This window comes from Taudactylus pleione, unplaced genomic scaffold, assembly GCF_031769625.1.
Source record: "Taudactylus pleione unplaced genomic scaffold, aTauple2 ptg000053l, whole genome shotgun sequence".
Classification (NCBI taxonomy): Eukaryota; Metazoa; Chordata; class Amphibia; order Anura; family Myobatrachidae; genus Taudactylus; species Taudactylus pleione.
This window is the reverse complement of record NW_028284455.1, coordinates 20,263,428-20,281,576: the sequence shown is the minus strand read 5'-3', so window position 1 is coordinate 20,281,576 and position 18,149 is coordinate 20,263,428. Positions and strand designations below refer to the sequence as shown.

Below are 18,149 nucleotides of genomic sequence, written 5' to 3'. Positions count from 1 at the left end.
CACTTGTGGCGCCATATAAATAAATTATAATAATAATTGGAACACAGATTACAACTTCCATTCTTAACACATAATACTCTCCTCATTCACATGACTGTTCCCAGATACTTCGTTCTTAGGACTCCATTGCTCATTGTGTAATCCTTGTGGTCTGGTAGGAAGGGATGAAGAGAGTGTGACGTAATTTGGAAAATCAATTCCCGATGTCTCTGAAACATCAATATTCCCATACGTTTTAATGCAATACTGGGCGACATATCAGACGGCTTGATTCTAGATTTGACAGATCTTTAAGTGCCATTCAGCTGCTATTTCCCACAAACATCAGCCCCATAGCTGTTGAATATTACTACTGCGAATACACAGTCTAATACATCGTCATTCAGAAATATTGTGTTCTCTTCTGAATACATATATTCTTTTTTGCTATACACAAACTGATTCCGTATCGATTTGGAATATCTATACAGAACCGGTGATTGGCCGTCCCTAGATTGAAATGCCTTATGTGATATGTTTTATCACTTTGATTCTGGTTGGGACCCAGCCATGGGAAACTGTAATCAAGCCACTGACACAGTAATGAAGGCACTGACATGTGATCTTCTTGTGGCCAATGCTAGTGCTTTTCAATCTAAAAGAGGTTTGACCAGTTTTCTATAGCATTGGTTACAGCTAAGCAGGGAATGAAAGTACTGTGTCCCCCTCGGTTCACTACTTAAATGGATAATTCTCACATATGTTCTAAAAACCAGATTGATTACTATGACTTAATCTAGATTACTGAAATAGAGAACATGCACATGTCATACATGCCTACTCTCCCAGAAGTCGCAGGAGGCTCCCGATTTTTTGGGTAAACCCCCGCACCCCCAGTAGAGTAGCCACTTTTCCTGCATTCCTGCCCAGTGGGTAGAATGGGGAGAATTTCTACTGAGATCAGGGGTCCCCGAGTAGGGGATGGGGGTTTAATAACTTGATTCTTCAAGAATCGTTTCATTTGGCCTCACCCCTATTAAATTATGTGCTATAATTGGCAATTTGCCCGTGAGGGGCATGGCTTAATGACACAAACCATAAGGCCCCAGCCCGCATTGCCACCCATCTGCTTGTCCTTCCTGGGCTTCTCCCGTGGAGGAAAAATTAAAAGTAGGCAAGTATGACATTAATAAGTAGTTCATAAATTACACTTTGTGTATCTATATTGAAATACGCTGCAAAAAGTATTAGTCGTTAATATTGGTTAAGCCCACAAAATGACTGCCTGACTAGTGGCGGATTATATCTAGGCACTGCAGCCCCCGATAAAATCCGACACCCGCAGGGACTGTCTAGCAGTGGCAGTGACTTTCCATTGGGAGCGCTCCATGCTAATCACAGCCGAAAAGGCAGTCTAGGGGGGAAGATGTTTTAACCCCCCCGGGACTGCCAGTCCGGACTGTGATAGCAGAGAGCGCTTTCCATGGGAAGACGCTCTCCTGCTATAATGGCAGCCCTTACCAGCTTCTATGGGCTGCAGTCAATGCAGTCCATAGAAGCCGGCCAGTTTGCCAATTTGTGTGAATGTGCGGGATTGAGATCCTGTGCATGCATACAATTACAGATCCCCGCAGCCATACAGGTAAGGAGCCACCGCTGGTAAGCAATAAGTACATTTAATAACATTGCTATTAAAAAAAACTGAATATTATGTGCATAATGACATAGCTTTTGCTGCAGCCAAAACATAGCCCTAATACACATCAATTACCTGAAAGAACAGCACTTCTCTAAAATATTGTCAATTATATGCTTCAGTAGATACTTACTCTTGTAGACGATAGAACATCACCCAGAGCTGCCTGATCACCATGGGCATTTCTCATAACCGGGGGGTGGGGGAAATGAGAGAGGTACATTATGTGTATTTTTATTATTTGTATTTGCCATATAGACACCAGTAATTTGTCACACTAACTGCTAAATTGCCGGGACTGTGAGCGGCAGATCCCTCCCAGGTGCTTTTGTTCTAAGCTTGAACGAGGAGAAATTTGTTTTCTGACCAGCAGAGGTGAAACGCATTACTGTACATCTGCTTGAAAGCTGCTCATTTCTATATTTTTGCTTAGAGAATTGTTCTTCTCTTCCCCGAGGTGTCTGTTAATCCTGTTGATACAAGCATAATACTGCATAATGTAGAGTTATGGCCACCCAGACTGTTACATTTCACAGAAGTAAATCTGGGCTAAATGCATTTTATTGTTTGTGTAGTTGGCTTCCTGTCTTTATGTTTTATGTCAGGGGACGATGAGAAAACATATGTTATTGCTGCTGGACAATGTAGACCAATTTAAAAGTGACTTTATGTGCCTTGCTGATACAGAATTATATGAGCTAGAACTTTCTTCTCATCCTGTAAAAACAACATAACATATTTAACCTAGTTATTTTAAGTATATCAGCATAACAGACTGCTAATTTAGCTAACAGCATAAAACTTGTGGTTACCATTAGATAATGTCAGTGCAATTTGCCAATTTAGAATTTTGCAACTCTGCTTCTCCCTGATGAAGGCTCCCTACGTGCTTGCTCTTCAGCATAACAGCCACAGAAGCAAACGGAAAACAAAAACAGAAAGAGTGTCATTTTTGTAAATGAACATCACGCCAACGGGTTTAGTTGGTTATATGCATTCTCTATCAGAAGTGATGAAATAGTACATTTAGGAAAATAATCATCAGTTTTCAAAAGGAGGTATTGCATGATAGCACTCCACACTATCGCATCATGTGCACAATGGCTCTAGCAGTTGGGATTTGCGAGTACATTTATATTGTGCTAAAATTAATTAAACAAGTATGTTAACCACTTCTATTTACCAAGAGGACAATTGGGTGTGAACTTAAAATATAAGGAGTAGAAGCCTGCAAAGATGGATCGTCATTTCTAGGCAGTGTTACCATAGGTTTAATAAGTTAATTTCTACATGTCTTATGCAGCAAATGTACCATGCCGTATTTCTTCATGTTTATTTTTAGAGAATGGGCAACTGTTAGGTCAAACAGGACATTACGGGACCTACGTGCAGTGATCTCATAAGAAACAGTCGGTAATAGAAGTACCTTATATGGTGTGAGCAAACCACATGCCAAGATTGGTCAGTGTGAGATAGACACAGAATAGCATGGTCAGCAAGAGAGAGAGAGTATATGAAGAGTCTGGTCAAGGGGGAAGAGTAGGAAGAGTACCTGTTGGAAGGAAGAATGGGGGATTCCTGTAAGTCAGTGGGACGACATGTACCTGTGCTTAGATGTCTGCAAGTATGACAATCCATCATAGATATGAAGCAAACCTCCCATGAATGAAGACATTAAGGACATACTTGCCCACATATAAGTTGAGTATTGCTGCACCAATAGACTATTTCTATCTATGTTTTGTTCTTTGATAATAAACTGCTTTTTGTTTTTATAACCTGACATATCTGGTTATGCAAATCCTTACTCAATTACGTGATATTTCTTCACCGATAACCGTGTGTTATAAACATACCACTGGGAACAGGCAGCCTAGAGGAGGATATTATCATTATTATTATTCCAGTCTCTTATCTGAATCAAGATTGTATATGAATCAATCAAACAATCTAAAAAAGATAAAGCCTTTAGTCCATCATGACAAAGTATTTTATACCTTTGTTAATCACACCAAAAATACAATACTATGACTTAATAAAACAAATATTAAACTTTTTACTTGTTTTATGTACCCAAGTGGAAGTTACTCAGGACATAAAGAGCCTTTTTGGTAGCAGGATGTAGTTAATTTACCGGCGGCCGGGAATCTGGCGGTCGGAAATCCGTTGTTAGAAGGCCATCCGGGACTAAAGATAGGTGTCAAAATCCCGAAACCTACATATCTTTATTCCGCCGCCGAAGTCCTGACAGCCGGCATCCTGAACAAAGGTAAGTGGGGGTCCTGTAAGGTGTTAGCTACGGAGGGAGGGTTAGTTTTAGGGACCCCAGAGGGAGATTAATGTTAGGCACCCCCCGGGGAGGGATGAGGGTAGGCTACGAAGGAGGGGTTAGGCAGAATCGGTATGATATCCCGGCTGCCGCATGGCCGGGAGTTTGAATCCCGGCAGCGGCAGCCCAACAAACCAGCAGAGCCCAGCAGCGGAAGCCCCACAGCGCTGGAAATCCCGATCGTCCTAAGGTAAGTATCTACTAACCTAACCCTCCTAACCCTAACCCTCCTTAGGGTTGCCTAACCCTAACCTCCCCCCCTGTGCCTAACAATAATCCCCCCTCTAAGTGCCTAACCCTAAGCCCCCACTTCCCCGCTGCCTAACCCTAGCCCCTGGCCCTAAGTCCCCCCCGGGTGCCCTAAACCTAACCCTCCCCCCCTGTGGCTGTGCGCTAGTGGTACCCGGCATCCCTTCGATTGGGATGCCAGGCGCCTGTCTCCCGGCGTCGGGGAAATGACAGGCGTCTAGATATAGACGTCCGGAATTTCACCATCGCGGGGATATGACAGTTGGGAAGCTGGCTGCCGGTATTAAGGCAGCCGGCTTCCCGATTGTACACTGGGTTAGGCACCCCCCCGGGGAGGGTTAGCTTTAGGGTGCGGAAAGGGGGAGGCTAGCGTCAGGCACCACCGGGGGTAAGTTAGGGTTAGGCACCACTAATGGAGTGTTACGGGGGGTAGAGGGGTAGGATTAGGCTACTTACTGCCCCTGTTGGCATCTTTATTGTTTGGGCTTCTGGCGTCGGGATATGAACCGCCGGGATTTCATACCCAACCCTTGGTAGCATATAGTAATAGATTCGATTTTTATGTTTTTTCATTATCAAGAGGAAACATACCAAATATATGCAAATAGGATGTTTTGCTTGTTTTCACTTAAATTGTTAATAACTAGATATGTCTATAAACAAAGGTGTAGAGTTGGTGTTTCAAAGTGTAATTATTAATTTCATGATTCAGGAGAGCAAAGGCCTTAGCTTGCTAGAAACAGTAAAAACCATGGTGGGAGTCATTCACATTACCAGACACCAAAAGACAAAAATATTATTTGAACATCTAGAACTGCTCTGATTTTCAATGTATTTCTTTGTACATTACTTGGGGAAACAAAAGGTTTTTTTTTTTTTTCCAATACCAACACATTTGTGCATTTTATTTATTATTTAACTAGCGAAACATGCTCAAAATAATTAACTTAAATTTACAGGGACATGTAATACTGCAGTTTAGATTTTGCATATACAACATTCTCATGATTTATACATGCAACATGGTTTCTGGTCCTGTCCGAAACTAGCAGCTGTTTGGAGGTATAACATTGTAAAGATACTTATGCCCAGCTCACTCTCATATTCACTAGCTCCGAAACTTATTCCAAACACCCCAAAATATATCCCAAAAAATTTAATGGTAATATCGTAAATGCCACTTAATGTAGTGGCCCTCCTCATCCCTGTATTTGATCAAGGAATCCATGTGGCTGATCCTACAGTGATGAAATGCATAGACTGCAACATTAGCAACTCTGATTCTAAAAATATAGTTGCCTTAGCTCAATATTTATGGTGCACCTCTGCCTTTCTGCTTTTGGATTATAAATTTCAGGGCACTGCGGGCCCATAGGCTGCACCATTCTTTATAAGTCTTCCACTGACACTTTTGCTATCAAATGCTACCTTTAATATGGAGATGCAAGTTTCTTCTGAGGAATTGTGTTGCATCTCTCTCCCTACAATCCCCAACCCTTTTCTTTTTTTGTAACCCCGCCTTCACAAAATGTAATGATGATATATGTTATATATAATAAACAGATATTCCCTGAGGAAGTCCTAATTGAATGAAATGCGTAGGTGTTGCTCCTGGTGACATTGGGCCTGATTCAGAGCCGCTCGTAAGCGGCCGCTCGTTCGTTCCGAGCGATGTTCGCACAACTGCGCATGCGTACGGATCGTAATACGCATGCGCGAACCAGTCAGTGCGGACGAAAATCGTTTGTTCGCTAAATAGCGAATGCCTGCTATTTTGAGTGACAAGAGGAGGCGTATGTGGGTGGTAACAGGGGAAGGTGCTTGAAAACGGGGAGTGGAGATCCGAACGCAGGCGTGCTTAAAGGTCAAAACGGGCATTTTATGGGTGTGCATAATTAATACAGCAGCGTCATTGACCACGTCACTTGGTTATTTTATAGTCAGAACTGCTCGCAAGATTGCGGTAGGAAAAACCAACCACAAGAATAGCGAGCAGTTCATACGCTGGTCGATGTACTCGATTAATCTAATAAATAGCGGACATGACGTAGGATGCGAGCGGCCAGGGGGCTTAGTGTTCCAAAAAAAGACCGCATGTTTGGTTCACTCGTTCAGACCTAAAGGCGTGAACAGACCGCAAGGAGCGAACGGTTCATTTGAATAGCCACCCCTTTTTACTGAACGAGCGAGCGCAAATAGCGTCCGGCTCTGAATGAGGTCCATTGTTTCCCTTACTGGGCTGTGGACGTATTGATCGGTGGTTAGTTCCTCCATTGCCTGATTTCTTCTAGCAGAAATCAGACACATTCTTCTATTCTGGTTATATGTAAGGGTATTTTATAAATTGATTTAATTAAATGACTGGTTTTTTTTTTTAAATACTACACTATGGCATTTTCATATTAATTTCTTTAAGCTACATTGGAAAACTGTGTCTGTTTTTTTTTAAAGATAAGACCCAGAGAAAAACAGTGTACACTTCAAATGCTTTGGAGTATTTGAAATATGAGATGGAACATCATGGAATGATATACTGATGAGCACTTTGAAGTTATAGAAGTTATTTTGTGACTCTACTGTGATATTTGTGATATTTACTTTTATCATGTTAGATGCACTATGTATCTGTATTATGTACCTATAGACCAAGCGGAAGCAACAACTTTATTTATTTATTACCAGTTATTATATAGCGCACACATATTCCACAGTGCTTAACAAAGAATATTTGCCAATTCACATCAGTCCCTGTCCCAGTGGAGCTTACAATCTATGGCCCTGATTCAGAGCCAGACGCTCTGACCAGAGCGCTCGCTCTGAATCAGGGCCCACCTCCATTAATATGGAGCTTCCTCCTGGACGCTCGTATAGCTGTGGGTCACCACCCACAGCATATACGAGTGTGCAGAATGATGGTCGCGATGGTCTTGACCATCGCGACCATCGAAACTGCGAGCAAAAGCCTGCGGTTGGGTTTTTCAACCGCAAGGCCAGGAGTGATTTTGGCTCTATCAGAGCCAAAATCACTCCCACTGACATCACTAGTGATGTCAGTGGGGCCGGCTTCAGACGGTAGGCGTTCCCTTGGGAACGCCTCCGTCTGGCAGGCACGCCCCCGGCACGCCCACCAAAGGGGGCGTGCTGCCAGTCACCATCGACAGCACGCCCCCTTTGATGAGACACTCCGAGCGAAGGAAAGTCCTTAGCTCGTCGGGTCTCGCGCATGCGCACGATGGAGCTCCCTCCGTCGTGCGCATGCGCAGTGGGGACCATCGACCCACTTGCGAGTGGACAGCTGCTCGCGAGTCGGTCTGAATGAGGGCCTATATTCCCTATCAAGCTGTAAAAATATTTCTAAGTAAGAACACAGTCTATCAATTCACAAAGAACATGATGCTTGCGTATTGAGTACTAGCTTATCCCAGGCAACATGGTTACCATGTCTATGTACGGTATAAACAACGTGTTGAAAGTGGAGTTAGAAAACTCTCACTAGTTCTAATAGCCATGCCTTGATAATGCAAACAATGACACTAACAAATGTAATTTAGCATTTTATATATTGATATATTTATTATGTTATCAAATGTATTTGTTATCAAATATTTTCTAAAATCTGTACATGTGAAATTATACTTTGGGGCATAGATTAGACTGGGGGTCAGCTATGTTACTGACTAAACATTTTGCCTCTGTTTTTTTAGTGTTCAGTACCAGAAAGATAAATGAAACTGGAGACGGTTCATTGTGTTTTGGAGAAGAGAAAGTGAGTATTTGATCATTTATTTATACAGGATGTTCCAACAAGGTGTGCAGCTGCCGCAAATGAAAACATGACATGTACATTTTCTCTCTCTTGCTTGATGGATGTTTTCTTGAAATTTCAAGAATGACCTAATGAAATGACAGTATCTTTTCATTCCAGTTCCATTTGTACTGTAAGAATTGTACAGTTCTACACTGAAATAGCAGATAACCGGCCAGATAGAATTCTCCACAAAACACTGTTACGCATCATGGCCTTCCTAGACCCATAGGAATGATGTACTGTTTGAACTTGCACATGTATTTATCAATGCATCCATATTACTATATCACTTACACATACAAAAATAGGTTAAGTAAGTTTATATTACGTATCATTAAATCCATGCGAGTATTAAAGGAGACAAACATAGCTGATAAGTACATGGTTTATTATTTTATACTTCTAAAAACAATTTAATATATCATGTCTATTAACATCTTTCTCTTCCCATTAAAACTAAATAACGAAGAATAGTATTTTCCCCGCATACTATGACTGTTTTGCACTTAGAATTTACTGTAATAATATTTAGTGTTAACCTTTCAAAACATACTTACAAAAATATATATATAAAATAAATTATATACAGTCAGGTGCATAAATATTGGGACATTGACAGAATTTTCATATTTTGGCCTCTATTCACCACCACAATGGCTTTGAAATGAAACAAACAAGATGTGCTTTAACTGCAGACTTTCAGATTTAATTTGAGGGTAATTACATCCAAATCAGGTGAACGGTGCAGGAATTACAACGGTTTCTATATGTGCCTCCCACTTTTTACACTCAAATTAAATCTGCACCTGACTGTATGTATATATATATATACAGCAAGCATAGTGTGAAGACATTAGTATTAGCGTCTAGTTAGTAAGAATACCGGAGTCACAACCAGTGATATGTGCTGAACTATCTCAGGATTCATTTAAAGTTTGTGCCACTTACTTCACCAATTTGGCTGGTCGATATGGCTCTCAGGCTATTGAAAACATTGTTTGCAGGGTGGGAAGGCTGCACAACTCCCAGCACTGTTTGAAAGTATCAGCACATGTGCTACCAACTAACTTCTGTGATCAGAATTACGCCCCTTAGCATACCTAGCAGTCAGTGCTAGGTGATAATTCTGTGAATCTGCATTTGTGCGCACCCTGTGAAGTTTGAATGAACATTGGCTTCTAATTTTCTTACTTCTTGACTACTCGCTTGCCTGCTCCGTTACTGTATTAATACTGTGTACAGACTTGACTTGTTACCTATCCTCTGCTTGCTTACATCATTCTCTGCTATTACCGCTACTGTGTGTCGTGAATTGCTTTGCCTAACCCTTGTCTGCTGATCCCTGTACCGGCTCTGGACAGTTTGAATACAAACAATTTGTGGCTTGATACTATTAGACAGGTGAGCAATGTGTTAAGAGGGCAGTATCAGTGTGGTTGCTCACAAAATATTGTCATATCTAAATGATTGCCCTTGCCATTGGGGTCCAGCGTGAAAAAGAGGGTAATAATACAAAGTTGCCTATAACAACCAGTAGTTGTGGGAAACCTGAGCTGCAAGGCCCATATAGCTGCCAACTGTGCTACTGTGAGCAGTGCTCACCTCTGCAGTGTGTGTATGGGCAGCAGGGATCTTATTGCAGTCCATGGACAATGCAGGGTTTTGGAAGGCGCAGAACAACACCTGCACAGTGTTATTTTCTTTCTCAGCACAAAGTAAAGCACACAGTGGCACAAAACAGTGGCAGGAAGAGGAAGTGTAACCCACAAAAAAGAAGAAAAGTAGGGCTTGTTGTTGGGGCACTTTTAATTAAACATTTAGTATGAAGTATAAAATTAAAATATAACTTTTAATAAACACAATTAAAATTACAAAGGGACCTGTGCTACACAAAAAAATTAGTATCACAAAAAATATATTTTTTAAATGATTTAATGGTAATAATTTATGAAATGGCTAAAATATTTGGATGTGGGTACCATATCTCCTGCGACTTATGAGATTGATCTGTATATCATATCAAATTGATGTAAGTCTTATATAGAAAGATAGGTACCCTTTTAACCCTAATAGTATATTAACGATGTGATTTGCTAATTATCCAAACCAGATGAGTGTGTGGAAACAAAATTATATAGATACTTTGCTGTATTACCACTTTTTCCCAATCCACCTCCTTGTATATGAACCTACAGTACCTGGTATTCCAAGGTGGTCTCACATCCAAGTACTAACCAGGCCCAATGCTGTATAGCTTCCAAGATCAATCGAGATTGGGTACATCCAGTATGGTTTTGCTGTAGGTGTGTAATCACTCTGGAAAGTGTGAATGCCCAGGTAAACACAAAGCAAGGTGGTTTCTAGGACTGTCTCTTTGAAAGAGTCCACTTTGTTAAAAATTACACATTACAAAGAAAGTATTGCATAAGCGTACCTTAATTGTTCCACAAAGTATTCATCACAACTTTTTACCAGTCAAATAATATCACATACATGTCAAAATGATAGTGTACTATCACACATATAAGACAAGTTAGTAGTGTGATTGAGCCCCACATAAGGCTGTACATTGGATCAGCAGAGATCAAATAGGGTTAAGACAATAATTAATATTTATATTAACTGTACCAAAGAATCTCTATAAGTCCAATTGTATATGTAAGAATATTTGAATACATGAGAGTAGTTAATTGCATCAACTATGTAGAGATGCTATGGATACTGTGCTCATAGCAATTCAAATACTACTGCTAATGAGGCAGTTTATTTAGCAGAGTTGATACAGCAAAAGGATTTCAATGACACAAATCCCTGTACATAGAGTTCCTTCTGATCCACAAGGTCTGTTATGTCAATATTAATCCACGAAATAGCAGAGCACAAATATCACCTTTACATGTCATTAAAGTAAGTACAGATATATAACACCCATGAGATTGTTTCCAAACATCAGGTGTTTACATATGTAATTAATGCTACATGAGGAGCAAAATCGCCTCCAAATGAGTGTAATTATAAATCCAATAAACAGCCAGCTGGTATACATACGATTCCCGGGTTACGTCTGTGGGAGTCCGGACCGTGCACAGACAGGACCTCCGTGGTAAAGTAAGGATGCGCGTTTCGCCAGAGTGGTGGCTTGTTCACATAACCCGGGAATATTATGTATACCAGCTGACTGACCGTCGTGTCAGTTTCAGCTGTTGAGCTCCACATTTGTGGAAAGCTTTCCGTGATTTTCTGTTTAACACCACTTATCAGTTTCCAGTGTTTATTCTGCATCATATAAATCATTATTACTTTTTTCACTCGGATTCCATACATATAGACAGACTTTCTCTGTTTTCTTTATGTATTGGCTAAATTACATTTAATTATTGGAGGGCATATGTGCTCCTCACACAGTACCAACTACATATGTAAACACCTCATGTTTGTATATTGGATTGATAATTTTGAGCTTCATGGCAAAGGCTGTGAATACTTATGTACATGTTGTCATTATGGGGTATTGTGTGTAGAATTTTGAGGACAAAAATGAATTTATTCCATTTTAGAATAAGGCTGTAACATAACAAAAGGTGGAAAAAGTGAAGAGTTGTGGATACTTTCCAGATGCACTATAAATTCTAATAGCCAATCCATTAATTGCTAATTATTTATAAAAACCTCTGTGATGGAGACTATAAACCATACTTAACCACCCTATCAGTTAGAATGAAATGATGGATCGAATATTTTTTTTTTATTATAATCCTTTTTAAAAAAAATGTAAATAAAAGTTATATTTTAACTTATAAAATTGCCCCAAAAAAGAGGTTTTTCTCTTTCCGTTCTGCTCTCTTGCAGAACAACCTCCTGTTAAGTATTCTAATCTCTCAAGGTCTGCCCACGGCAGCCCGAAGGTATGCGATGTCAACAAACAAAAAAACGGATGTTGCCGAGCTTCACCCCGGCAACCACGAACCTGGCAAATCAAAGCCCAATAGTAAAAAAATATGATTCTCACATGGCAAAAGATCCACTAGTAAGTTAGAGTAGACTAGATCAGTTGTCATGAATAAGGGGGCTATCTAGCATTATAATAATATAACTCAGTGTCAGTGGTGCTGTGCCTTGTAACTACCCAATAAATATTTTAGGATGTGCAACATAATACAACCATAATCAAGTGGAAAGAAATTGCTCTTGGACCATATATATACAGTATCTAATACACTAATGGATGGATGCATTTATTATATTATATAGAAGCTGCAGCCTGCATCACCACAGTGTCAAAGTCACTCACAGACTCCTCAAAGTAGTAGTAGTTGCTAATCAGTGGCACGCTCGGCTCTTCCCTCTTCAGTCACAGACCACTGGCACTAGTCCGGCACCTGATTCCAACTTACTGCACCACAGAAACAAGACCCAGGTTACACACACAGTCACCCAGCCTGCATTTCTGTTGTCCCCAGTCCCTGTCTGCCTCCCGGCTGGTGAAGCGAGAGAGAGAGCCTTACGAGATGATGTCATAATCTTGCGAGAACATTACCTCCACAGCAGCACTGAGATGGAAGTGAAACTGTGAGTCTGTGACATTATCATAGACAAAAAAGACAAATCGGTGACTGGATCCCCACCCCCCAAACTGCCAGCCACCACCCTCTGAGTTTTAATAAAGGAGAAGTAAAAAAAAAATCCCAGCAAAACAGCTACTGGTGGTGTGCTGCGGCCCAGGACCATTGGGATGGCCGGGCCTGGGTAATCAGTATCCGCCCCTCTCGGCGTCTCTGCTTTTAAGCACGTATTGGCGCTCTGTATCAATTTCACAGTTTGCAATTTAATCTTTATAGCAGACCGCCACTGCTATAATCTTATTGATTGAGCTGACGCCCAAATATCTATCTATCTATATATATATATATATATATATATAATGAGGGTACTGATCTCAGCGCTAAACCCAGTTCACGGTGTAAATACAGTTAGTTTTAAATAGGCACTTCCGATCTTCAACCACTATATATCCCAATTCTGGGGATGGCTGCTCGAAGTTTCCCAGACAAAGCCCTTGATGTATGGTCCTCAGAGATTATGAAAAAAATAGAAATGGAAACAGGCACACAATAGTGTAAATCCTTTAAAACAAACGGTAAGACGCACCACATATATAAGTTCTGCGTACCGTATTGCTCTATTTACAGAACGTGTAGTAGATAGTATAGATACTCTTATTGGGATACCCCTTCTGTATCTTCAATGATTCAATGTATAAGGTGTCACAGATCGATTTAACCAGACCTTTACTAATGGCATTTTTTGCATGTGGTCGATTTATCCCAATCACAACAATTCCTTGCTCTTGGAGAGAGTCTTACCGTTTGTTTTAAAGGATTTACACTATTGTGCGCCTGTTTCCATTTCTATTTTTCATATATATATATATATATATATATATATATAAAATCAAATGTCCTGATTGACTGACTCACTAATCAACACCCAGCCCATACCCCTGGACTTAGAAACAAGAAAATCGGGGAGTATGTTCCTTCTATGACGTAGGTGCCCACTAAGAAGGTATTTTTCAAAATTCTACTCCTAAGGGGATGAAAAGGGCTAAAATGTTTCCTCCCCCTGTGCAATGTCCTGACTGTCTCATCATGGCTGTAAAATAGTAAAATATTCAAACATCAACTGTCATCCCATGTGATGCCAAACATCACTGGCGGTTGGTGTGGCTCTCATATTTGAATAGTGAGGGAAGAGAACGTGTTACCCACCACATCCACTAGGCGACTAGTGAAGGACTGAACGATAACGATATCGTTATTGTTCAGTGTAGACACCCTCCCTCATCGCTGAATATGGTCAATCTGTCGTTATCGCCGGCAGATTGACCGGCATGTTCAGGGGATGATTGATGTCGGAAACAACCAGCAGGAGCGCACATCGTTGGTTGACATTAAAGTGCACAATTAATCAGCGATTGAACGATAACGATGTTGTTATCGTTCAATCGCACATTAATATCGCCTAGTAGATTGTGCCCCTTTACTACACAGCTATGGGAATGGAAAGTGTTACGACAGGTGAAGGAAAAAAATTTGTTACAACAGTAGTGGGAGGGGAATGTGTTATCATATAGGTGATGGAGTGGAATGTGTTACTACACAGGTGAGGGAGGGTAATGTGTTACTATAGAAGTGAGGAAAGGGAATGTTTTACTACACAGGTATGGTAGGGGAATGTGTTACTAAACAGGTATGAGAGGGGAATGTGTTACTACACAGATGAGGGAGGGGATGTCAAATGTGGTACTACGAGGTGAGGCAAGGGAATGTGTTACAACACGGGTTAGGGAGGATAATGTGTTACTACAGGGGTGAGTGAGGGTAATGTGTTACTTCAGAATTGTGAGAGAGGAATAAGTTACTACAGGTGTGAGTGAGTGTAATGTGTCACTACAGCTGAGAGGGATTGTATTTCTACACAGGTATGGGAGGTGAATGTGTTACTACACAAATGAGGCAAGGGAATGTGTTACTACACAGGTATGGGGGGAATGTCAAATGTATATCTATAGCAGTGAGGGAGGGGGTGCACTACTATAGAGATGAGGGAGTAATGTGCTACTGGACAAATATAATTATGCCCTCCTATTTGAGATATATATATAAATATATATATATGTATATATATATATATATATATATATATATATATATGTGTGTGTGTATGTGTTCACCGTGGATACTGAAAACTTTGAGTGCATTGCAATTTGTCTACTGTGTATGATTGGAACAAAATGGCTGAGATTGGCATTTTGTCTCTACAGCAGCTGTACAAGATTTTATGGCTATCCAATTAACACTGCACGAGCATATTCCTGAGTCAGTGAGAGATAGATTTCTTACAGAGTGGTCTGGTTTGAAAAATGTACTTGTCCCTAACAGCAAAGACATACAGTAGTCTCTTTTGAACTCCTAAAGTGCCCATATTTTAATTTTAATGCAGAATCTGAGAGAAGAGCTATATTAGAAGAGTAATAAAGGACAAGTTATTGTATGTACCGCTTCATTTCCGAATAGCAGAAAAGATTAATGCACTCATCTACATTACTCTGTGCAGCTCCTCTCCAATGAAACACTGTGAACACTAACTTGTCCTTTATTGCTTAAATAACATATTCACTGCTAATTTTACATTGTCTTTCTTGATTCAGTTTGTCACTGACATATATATATATATATATATATATATATAATATATATATACACACACACACAAACCTCATTGAAATGTAATTACCTGGAAACATTTTCCAGACTTTCATAGACAATTCCTTCTGTTATGAAAGCCAGTGAACAGCACAGAATGTTCCATCTGAGCATCTGAAACACAGAAAAATAGGCTTTTTGTGCATTCTTGGAAACGCAGGAACAAAAAGCCAGTACTCTGCTGTGATCATCCCTGAGCTAACCAAATACAATGGACAGTTCTGTGGAAAATGTTCAGAGTCTTTGTACAAGTGTACTAAAATGTACATTTACTTTGTTGGTTTATAGTTACTTTTTAATGTAATGTTTTTAAGCATGTTCACAGATTACATACTTTCTTGGCTTAAAGCGATGGCACATTTGAACCTTCTTCATGTTTGCTGCATGTCTATCTTCTTCCTATTCACAGACAGGCAGCAAATAAAGTCTATGTGCAGAAGCAATGGAGCCTTAACATTAAGAACTCCAGGCATATGGTCAGTGAGTCAATGAAATAAATATACTGTAGTAGGAGATATCTGCACTTTATCTTTTGACTTTTCACTATGTATCAGAACCTTTTTGGATACAACCCAAGAGCTGTGGGGTTTGGCAATAGCTGTTACAGAACCCTGTGTAAATAATTTAGGATCAAATTAAGTCACTAATTTACATAAATATATATCAAAAGGCAGAGCCGTAACTAGACTTTTTGGTGCCCTGTGCCAGAAAGAGCATTGGCGCCCCCCTCATTTTTCAAAGGGACATAATGCACCCAAAAAAGGGCAATGGCTTCATGGGGAAGATGCTGGGGATGAAATAAGAGGAAGCTACAAGCAAGAATGATAATAAACAGAAATATGACAGGCCCAAACAGCGCTCCCTGACCTGTGGTGCCCTGTGCGATGGCACCGGCCGCACTACCCTAGCTACGGCCCTGTCAAAAGGCTATGTATTACTGAGTTGAATTGTATACAGAATAAGAGAAGAGCTTATATGTAACATGGCACCTCATACTTTTGATAACAGGAATCCAGCTCAGAAGGGCCTCAAAAAATAAAAAAAATAAATATGTATAGAGGCTGATTCAGGGTTGCACATAAGCCGGCCGCATTGTGTGCTCTGAAATAAATAAAAACCTGCGCCAGTATTCAGAGTTGGCGGGGTCTCTGTGACGGCACAGCATGTATACAACCACTTGTATATCATCACTATCAATGCACATTTGCACCAGTCCTATCCTTGGTGCAAGAGATCTGTCTAGAAACAGACTGATCTCTGCAAACACTCAACTAAAGGCCTAGCATACCCCCTGCATACCCACAAGATGCTCTCAGAACACTCAAGCAGGGTACACATTAGACGATTTCTCAGACGATATGCCCTATTCCGACGGATCATAACGACATATCGTCAAAATCATCTAGTGTGTACCACTATGGGCCGTAACAAATTAGCGGCGAAAACGCCAAAACAAGGTAAAATTTTCGCCAAAAAACTGGCGAAATCGGAACAGTCAAAAAAAACTGGAGAAAAGTTCTCTACAACCCAAAAGAAAAAAAATTGCAAAATCCCTATTTCTTGCTAAAAATGTTAGGATTTCTTTCAAAACCCTTTGGACACCCCCCCTAATGATAAATTACTGGAAAAAAAATTGTAACTTGCGTAGATTGGCGAAAAATGACCGCGCCAATTTGGTGCAGAAAAAAAAAACTAAGAAAAAAGATAGAAAGCAATTTTTTCCAGGAAATTACTGTTCCATGTAAATTGGGGGTACGATAAATTGGGGGAAATATATTTTCGTGTCGTAAAAATGCAATTTTAAAAACTTAAAAACCGCCTGCTGCGACCACGTGCGATGTTTAAAAGACTTGACGCATCCATACCGCCCATCGAAAAATCAGACCCAATACGTTAAAACCATTTTCAATGATTTTTTTTTGTACAAAATTTGCGCGGTTGTTTTTCGTTATAATTAGGGTGGTTTCCAAGGGGTTCTGCAAGAAATCCCCACATTTTTAGCCAAAAATGGATTTTGCATTTTTTTTCTCCTGGTCTCGGATGGAGAAAACTTTTCTCCAGTTTTTTTTCGCCTGTTGCTGTTTTCGAAGATAAAAAAATTGCGAAAAAACGTCAGTTTACACCGCTAACTGAATACGGTACCAAGTTGGCTGTTCTGTGCTCCTATTCGGTCATCAGCCGCATCGTCAGTTCGTCCCTACATGCAGCTCAACCTGACGATGTGGCTGACAACCCCATGCTGCGAAATGTGGCAGGCTGACATTTTGGGTAACCTTTAGGAACCTAGTGGTTCTCACCATTAAAGTCAATGCTGGGAACCTTTCATTGGCTGAGAGAGGCGGAGGCTCACCTCTCTCAGCAAATGCTCAGCCCAGGCATTTCTATAGAGAAATGCCACAGCTGAGCTGTCATTTGAGAAGTATTTGTGGGGCAGGAATTAAAAATTTTTTGTTTTAAGATGATGGTGGGTGCCTACATGGAGAAGAGGACGTGTCCAGGGATTCTAGGTGTGAGTGTAATAAAGTTATACTTTCACATTGTGTGTCTTGTGTTTATTTTAATATTTCTTTTGCAGGTGAACTACCATATTGCCCTGCATGCTGGAACTTGTGGTTCTCCAAGTACCAGCATGCGGGGGAGGCTTGCTGGGACCTGTAGTTCTCCAGCAAAAGACAATATTAGTTCATCTATTTTTTACACCACACTCTACACAATCAACCCGGCACCCTGGAGAGGGGAACCCCTTTAATGAGGGGGTCCCCACCTACCCAGTGATCCGGGCCTGGGCTGACAACAGTCAGGTGTAGTGCTTTGGCCGGGGGA

General features: G+C 40.6%; 1 protein-coding gene and 1 pseudogene across 3 annotated transcripts in view; both read right to left on the bottom strand.

The window, feature by feature from the left end:
* The window catches only part of RARB (retinoic acid receptor beta), a 941,440-nt gene that overhangs the window by 420,775 nt on the left and 502,516 nt on the right, over window positions 1-18,149 (bottom strand). The gene's annotated exons all lie outside the window — the stretch shown is intronic.
* LOC148535296 (5S ribosomal RNA) lies at window positions 10,248-10,366 on the bottom strand (annotated as a pseudogene).